The sequence below is a fragment of the Mytilus galloprovincialis genome, chromosome 5 (genome assembly GCF_965363235.1).
Source record: "Mytilus galloprovincialis chromosome 5, xbMytGall1.hap1.1, whole genome shotgun sequence".
NCBI classification, from domain to species: Eukaryota; Metazoa; Mollusca; class Bivalvia; order Mytilida; family Mytilidae; genus Mytilus; species Mytilus galloprovincialis.
In genome coordinates, this window is record NC_134842.1 from 57,833,684 (window position 1) to 57,842,254 (window position 8,571).

General features: G+C 36.2%; 1 long non-coding RNA gene across 1 annotated transcript; it reads right to left on the reverse strand.

Moving 5' to 3' along the window:
* Positions 1-5,308: 5,308 nt before the first annotated feature.
* Positions 5,309-7,716, reverse strand: LOC143074620 (uncharacterized). Its single transcript, XR_012977972.1, has 2 exons — positions 7,451-7,716; positions 5,309-5,671 (listed from the first exon to the last, which is right to left on the reverse strand). It is a non-coding gene; the product is annotated as an uncharacterized LOC143074620 (long non-coding RNA).
* Between the last annotated feature and the right edge of the window lie 855 nt (positions 7,717-8,571).

Genomic DNA, 8,571 nt, shown 5'->3' on the forward strand with positions numbered 1-8,571 from the left:
AATAATCTATTTGTCACATATTTAGCAATTGAAAAAAAATGAGCTAAAAAGTAAACATTGAATAAAGAGTGTTTAGTTGTTTAATTTCTTTGTTTTTGTACATTCGTTCTTCATTCTTTATTGAAAGCTCAAAGGGAATGACAATGCCAAAAAGCAAGAGAGGAAGATTGAAATTGGGTGGTTTGATTACGATTACAGAAGTAGTGAATATCGTCAAGTCAGGACACTAAATGGTGGAGGCGTAAGATACATCAATGCACCGAAGAACTGGATGCAAGATGATATCCTGCAACATGGGAAGAAGGTATTTTTCCTGAATGGCAAATCGAAAAGAGGAAACGTAACAGATTTTCAATTTGAAGTCAGAAATTTTATGGGAGGCAGAATGGACAATGATTGCACAATTGGAGACCTATATACTTTGACAGGATCAAAACTTCTACGATTTTACATATACAGCAAGAAGTTACCAACAACTGCTGTGGGCTGTTCTGAAATGGAATCTCCATCCGATGATAGTTTACCTGATCACAAATTACTACAAGTAAATAAACAAGTCGCTAACTTATCTTCTGATCCATCAAATGAATCACCTTCAAAGACTTCATCATTAACTCAACAAACAGTCCAGCTAAGAGTTGAAGAGTTTATGAAGACAAGAACCCAACAGTTGCAAAAGTGTTGAAACTTCTAAAGTTTCCTGATGTTCTTGAACTCAAAGAACAGATTGTGGCTGGTTATCTTTAAAAGTTTATAAAAAGTTTAGACGAGAAAGGACTTCAAAACTTTATGCGTTTTTGTACTGGATCAAACCTCATGTGTTACCAATTAAATGTAGCATTTAGTATGCTTTCAGGTTTTGAGAGGAGACCCACAGCTCAGACTTGTGGGAATATGCTACAACTGCCATCTTGTTATGAGTCTGTTGCTGACCTCAGAGAAGACTTTATGAACATATTCAAAACAAACATGTGGGAGATGGATTATGTTTAGTCACTTCTTTGATTGAAGTTTGGACATTCCTTTCTTTTGCCTTTATCACTTACATTCAATAAGTTGGTATTGTATGATTTCATGTAATGATTCAAAGAAGAATCGACAAAATGTAAATTTGTCAGGGAGTAAATGCACATTGTTTTAAGATTGTATTGTATGATTTCATGTAATGATTCAAAGAAGGATCAACAAAATGTAAATTTGTCAGGGACTAAATGCACATTGTTTAACCATGCTTACAGCAATGCTAGATCACTGCAGCATCCTTTGAGTGACTGGCCTGACTGAATCTAGATATGTTTAACTGAAGATTATAACTGTAGAGTGTATACTTGTCTCAACAAAATAAACATGCATGGTTCAAATGGCATTAAAATATGTCATTTGAAGTTAATCCCACCTCTTGCATTTTTAGGTCACCAGTCTGAAAGTATTATCGATATGGGTCAACTATCCATCATAAACATATTAAAATCTTTGACCCTGTAAAAATCAAAAGGGTCCTGATCTTAACTAGGTAAACATAATCTAAAGGGTTTACTAACAATGTTCAAATGGCTTGAAATAGATCATGAGGTTAGACTCAGTATTTGTAAAGCAGTAAAGCTATCAAAATATTGGTCAGCATATTAATTACATTGCTCCAATGTCTCGTCTTGGGAGATATGTCCCTTTTTTGCCTTTTTTTTTAATAAGCTGTAGGAGTACTTTCTGAAAGTATCAGAGTAGTTTCCAGCAACTGGGGTAATTTTAGGCATGTAACCAATAAATAACCTTTCCACCATTATTTTAACTCAGTGTGCATTACACTTGTTTTCTGAGTCAGAGGTATTCCTGTCGAAATTTTGTTTTCATTTTTTTCAAATTTAGACCAATTTAAATAAGATCATAAAGTTTTTAGCTTTTTTTCTTTATTAAAACTTTAATATCATATGCACTGAATGTAACTTTTTAATGTAAATATTATTAAGTAAACATGCTAAGTTTGCTTTTCAGTTCAATATATAAAATGTACTGAGTATGATGCATTACTGAGAATGGCCTGAGCCTGTATTCATAAAAATACTGAAGTTAAGATTTCCATTTAGAGTACCAGTAGACGTCCATTGCTTTTGAAGAAAAAACTGTCCTTTACGAACAAATATAACCTTAAGATGTGTTATGCATACGGGCCCCCATTTTTCAGCTTTATATTATTTTGTCAGTTTTGTTGACCAAATAAAGATATTGAAGGAGATTTCATGATATTTATTTTTTAGCTTAGTATACCTAGCCGAAGACTATTTGTGCTTTTGCTTTCCATCGTATGTCGCCCGCTGTTAACATTCCGAAAATTTTCTCTCAAAAACCACTGAAGGGATTTACTTTGAACTTGGCACAGTCTATCTTTCATGTCCTTATGCTACATTTTAAGCTCACCTGACCATCAAGTTGCATCCGTCGTCCGTCGTAATCTTTTCACATTTTCATCTTCTTCTTTGAAACCACTGGACGGATTTAAACGAAACTTTATAGGAATGTTCAGTTGAAGGTTCTTTACGAACTTACTTATTTTTGTTCTGGTCCAATGAAAAACAGGGTCGCTATAGCAAATCTTAGATTCTCATTGGCCGATTTTCTAAAATCTTCTCCTCTGAAACTGTTAGGCTAAATGTTTTGAAACTTCACAGTAATGACGAACGACAGATTTATTTGCTAATTTAGTTGCGTGGGAATATTTGAAAGCTTCCGTCCTTCCACCGAAACATTTCTTGTGGACACTCTAGAATCAGCATGCTTCGTTTGATGATAGTCCAAAACAATATCACGGATGCTTTTGAATTTCAAAGTCAGAGGTCAAGGTCGCAGTAAAACTTGTAATTGTTTATGTTGTCCATATCATCCCTTTGTGGACACTTTAGAATCAACATCTTTCAATGAGTTTTGACGAGTTTTGATGATAGTCCTTTGTATCTACTCGGAAGCTATCGATTTTCAAGGTAAAAGGTCAAGGTCTCAGCGTGGGAATGGTGGTGTGTGTGCGGTGAAACGTTAGTCTGAATCATGCTTTACAGCGTTAAGAGTCGTTACTTTCAGGGTTTTTGTCTCGCCAGCGACTTCTGTCGCAGAAAGCGAGACTTAGGAATAGTGATCCGGTGGCGTTAGCGCTTGATTTAAAAGCTTTATTTTCCAGAAGGTAGATGACCTGGATAATTCATACTTTATATATAGATGCCTTATGTTACGAACTTTTCGTCTGTCATGACGATTTTCCTTGTCGTCATTTCCATGGTTCAGTAACTACTTGAGAAAAAAAATCTTTTTCTTTTGCAATGATAATTTCTCGCTTAATATAAGTAATAGGATACCCGTATATTTGATATGTACTACCTTGCAAGGTCCTCATGTCTGTCAGTCAGTTTTCACTTGGCCTCGGCATCATTGCATGGATCAGTTAACAAGGTTAATGTTTGTTTATGTGTTACATATTTGTTTTTCGTTCATTTTTTTTTCATAAATAAGGCCGTTAGTTTTCTCGTTTGAATTGTTTTACAGTGTCTTATCGGGGCCTCTTATAGCTGACTGCGGTATGGGCTTTGCTCATTGTTGAAGGCCGTACGATGACCTATAGTTGTTAATGTCTGTGTCATTTTGGTCTTTTGTGGATAGTTGTCTCATTGGCAATCATACCACATCTTCTTTTTTATAAGTCCATATCTATAAAGCAATAGGTCTTCTATAATTGGTTGTGCAATGATTGTAAGTTGTTCATGTCCAACTGGCAGGTGACATCTGACCGTGACCTCATTTTCATGATTCAGTGGTCAAAGTATATTTTTTTTGGTGTTTTGGTCTATTTTGCAGATACTATAAGTATCCAGTCAATTATATTTGGTGTATGGAATGTTTGTAAGTTGTACATGTCTGTCTGTCAATAATAATCTGACCTTGACCTCTTTTTCATGGTTGACTGGCCAAATTAAAAATTTGTGATATGGTCTATTTCTCAGAAGTCAATTATATTTCGTGTATGGATTCCATTCTGGCAATAATCATTTGACCTTGACCTCAAGGTCATGGTTCATTGGCCAATGTTACATTTATCTGTGCTTTCAGATACTAAAGGGATAGTATAACTATATTTGGTGTAGGGAATAATTGTAAGGTGTGTATGTCTGTTAAGTAGGTGTAAGTTGATCTTGACCTATATTTCATGGTCAAGGTTATTTTTTAAGAGGTTTATTCGGAGATACTTTTAGCAATAGGTAAACTAGATTTGTTGTATGGAATGAGTGCATGAACTACATTTCTGTCTGAAAGGGTTTATCTCACCTTCGTCTCATGTACATTGATCATTTAAATGTTAATTTGTTTATAATGCTTGTGGTTTAAACTTGTTTTTTATACTTACAACATAAGTTATATTATGAACACTGGAACAGGCGAGACATTTCAGTGTGTCCACTCTTTTTCATACGAATCGAAATGTTGCTCATAGTGCTCAAAGCTATGCTAATACGACTCATGTCTATTTTTGAGGAATTTTGGACACAAGACACAAACACCTAACAAGTGAGTGAAAGAGACCGAGAGAGTCGTTGCTCGCAGGGTACCTCATACTACTCGTATGGTTACTCATACGACTCGTGGCTTTTTCGTATGACTCGTTGGCTTGCTCATACGACTCATGGTTACATTTTGCATCGGCCACAGTCTCTCTTCTCCTCCTTTGCTGTCAAAATAACGCCAAAAGTAGGAAAAGCAAGGTTGTGAGCACGGATCAGAGCAGTGTAGATCACCGGGGGTACCGGGAATAGGAACGGAAAAGAGCCCATTGGAGCGAGAAAAAAAACAAAAGACAAAGGTGGGGATAAGTTGTGAGGGGAGAGCTATTTTGAGCGAAAAGAAGAAAAGAAAAAGGTTGGGATACGGTGCAAGAGAGCGCAAAAGAAGAAGAATTTTTTTTAGCAAAAAGAACAAAAGACCAACGTTTGGATACGGTGTGAGATAGAGCAAAAGAAAGAGAAGCATTGGAGAATATCTCAGAGAATTGACATACGGAACAAGATGGAACAAGTGTAATTAGCAAACAGTTGATTGACAGTTCAAGTATCAAAAGACCTATATATGTACGCACTCGGTCTGATATACAACAAAAATCATTAGCATGGTTATTTCCACGTATCATTTTGGAACGTTTACAAAGTCAAAAGCCAAGATCTTTATAAAAAAAAACTACCATATTTTGTACCTGTGTGATAGAAGAACATCGGTTACACCCATTTTCGTAAGGTACTGCTTTGTATATCACTACATGCAAATACAAAAGAGCGAGAGCATAAACCAATTTATTTATTTTGTATCTCTTTCATTTTCATAGCTGTTGAATAAACCAGCGACGCAAACTTAGGTATAGCGCTACTGACTCGTCGACGTTTTCGGGTGGTTTCAGTAGATTTTCCTCCATGTAAATGCATCCCAACTCAAAAATCTCTTCTTCGCATGGGTACTCGTCCTCTTCAGCGCATTCTGATCGACAAAAGTGTAGCACGTCGTCATCGACCTGTCGAATATGCTCCTCAGCATTGAACAAGTCGGGATAAAGATACATGTTGACAGGCCGTCCATGAAAAACATACTCTCTACTTCTAATATAATGAGTGTTCCATACCTGCGCAGTGTCATCTAGTTCGTTCTGTAAAAAAGACAAAGCCATTTTTCATTTTTAATCAGGACAAAAGGCCAATCAAATCACAAAATTTTCAAATGCAATCTGATTAAAATCTTCCCCATTAATTGTACACTACCGTTAGAAGTAGGGCTGATCAGTTTGTTCCAAATGTCCCTGTAAAAATCCAATCTTGTTGGCGTAATTGTCTTCTCTAGGTTCTGATTGGCAAACATACATTAAGACGAAACGTCGACTGAAAGTATATGTGTCATTCTCAAAATATGTCCAGATTCAACAGCACACGATTAAAAGGTGGGGGAAGTGGGTGTTCCGGGTATGTGCACTCCCTTTTTTTTTGGAAAATTTTGTTAAATTCATGTGAAATATAGGCCAAAATCGGCAAATAGTAGCCTGGCACACCACCACCCCTCATTTGTTCTAGCACCCTTCCTTTTCAAAATTCTCGGATCGTCCCCCTTAGACGGATTTGTTATCACATAAGCAACACGACGGGTGCCGCATGTGGAGCAGGATCTGCTTACCCTTCCGGAGCACCTGAGATCACCCCTAGTTTTTTGGTGGGGTTCGTGTTGTTTATTCTTTATTTTTCTATGTTGTGTCGTGTGTGCTGTTGTTTGATTGTCTTTTTCATTTTTAGCCATGGCGTTGTCAGTTTGTTTTAGATTTATGAGTTTGACTGTCCCTTTGGTATCTTTCGTCCCTCTTCTACAATTTCGCGTTACCGAGAAATCCTAATGTGGGTAACTTTTTTCTATGATGTTATTTTTTTTTCTGTTCCAGATCACATTTGATATGTATGTCGTTTACGAGTTTATACGTTAAAATAGGATATTACTTATTACAAAAACTCCTATACGTTACAATCATTAGAAGTCAGGTACAATTTATGGAATAAATGCCAATCAGATACCAAATCATCGAACAATTAAAGCGTGACATACGGAGGCCGCCATGCAGCATGTACACCATGTACGACCGTCTATGTATGGTCCCATAGGGCATCATGAGGATATGCCAACTTAACACCAAGGCAAACCAAATGAGAAACCTTCTCCCAGAAAGAAATTAAAAGATTAATTCAAATACAAACTCTGACAAAGGTTCCTGACATAAGACAGGCGCACACTTAAAAATATGAGGCGGGGTTAAACGTATTCAATGCAGCCTGTCCCTGATATACCAAGATGAGAATAACAATTTTGAACAAGTAAAACGTACAATCTAAATAAGAATTAAAAAGGATCCAATTCATCGAGAAAAATCATAGACAATTTACCATGTTTACAGAAAAAGAAGACAAAACATAAATAAAAAGATTCACAAGAGAACACTCGCTGTTGCTGACAGGCAGATCAGACAACCTAAACGACTGATAATAGAAAAAAAACCCCAAGCACCTCGATATCAAATCCTTCATCCTAAAATAAATTAGTCAAATGAAAATTACTACGATGAATACGGAGTGACATTCCAATGATTTAGTAGATACAGTAGATCGTGTAATGACCTAACTGATAACTAAAATAAAACAATTTTGAAGTGTAAGCCAATTACGTAGTTATGCTCCAAGCAACGTATCAAATAATCTATATTTTCCCTTAAAATACCGTTTGTGAGGGATTGATTAAAAAACATAATACATTCCTTATATCAAAATAAGAGTTTTTAACAAGTAAAACGTACAACAAAAATTGGTATCAAAAAGGATCTTTCAAAGAAAGCCTATTGCCATGAGCTCATATTGGAAGGTAAAATATTTCTACAAATAGAAAAGAAAGGTACCTGAAGTAACTGCATGCAACAAAATTGAATTAGGTTAATGTCAAGTTTGTCTCCTGAAAATTGACCTCGTTCCTGAAGGCCTTTCATCGCTGATATCCATACTTGACAGCACTTCTTTCGCAAAATGCCCCACCAGGACTCAATTCTAGTGTTCATAGTGCTTTTTCCGTAAATGAAAGGTATTGTCACTTCATCTCCAGCAAACAACGTCTGCATTACTGCAACCAGCCCATTTTCTGTGCCCATATCACCTCTCATGCTATATGGATGACCCCTATGCTCTTCTATTGCGTCTATAAAATACCTAGCTATGACTTTTGGATTACTACTAGATCTACCAACTTTGAGCCATATTATTTTCCTGGAAAACCCATCGATGCAAGCATTGATGCATAAGCCATATCTTTTCAATTTATCGTAGGAGTCCAAATGCCAACAAAAATTTGGCCCCCTTGAAAAATATTCTCTTCTTTTTAGTCTTCGCCGGGCTCTAAGATATACCCCCTCTGGATCAATTGTGTTAAGCATGAGGCTAATGTGGTCTCTTTTTATTTTAAACCCGTGCCGCTTACACCGGGCTCTAAGATATACCCCCTCTGGATCAATTGTGTTAAGCATGAGGCTAATGTGGTCTCTTTTTATTTTAAACCCGTGCCGCTTACACTTCTGATACATCCAACGATATCCATGCGCTGGTCCGTATGAAGTGACTTGCGTATGAACAAAGTTAAATACAGATCGAATATTTGAGTAGTCTTTTCTACGAGCAAGATTCATTTCTTTTAAATACCTCTTAACCTGACGAAGTGATATACTAATGGCATGATTCATTTGTAAAATCTTGACAATATCTCTATAAAAGAATTCCATTTCAAAATATCTCTTCACTAAACGAAGCACGTTTACCTACAAAAGAAACTGTCAAGATCAAATATTTTTGTATATATCTATAATACTAAAATAACGAGGTCGAATTTGTCAGCCGTCATGGGGTAAAAATGACAAACCAAAGAATTCAACTTTATATATAGCTAATGTTAGAACAATGGTGTTGATTAGAATTTACACCACTCCAGACCCGTTTGTTTTCCACATAACATTAACAAGTTCCGGGTAGAATC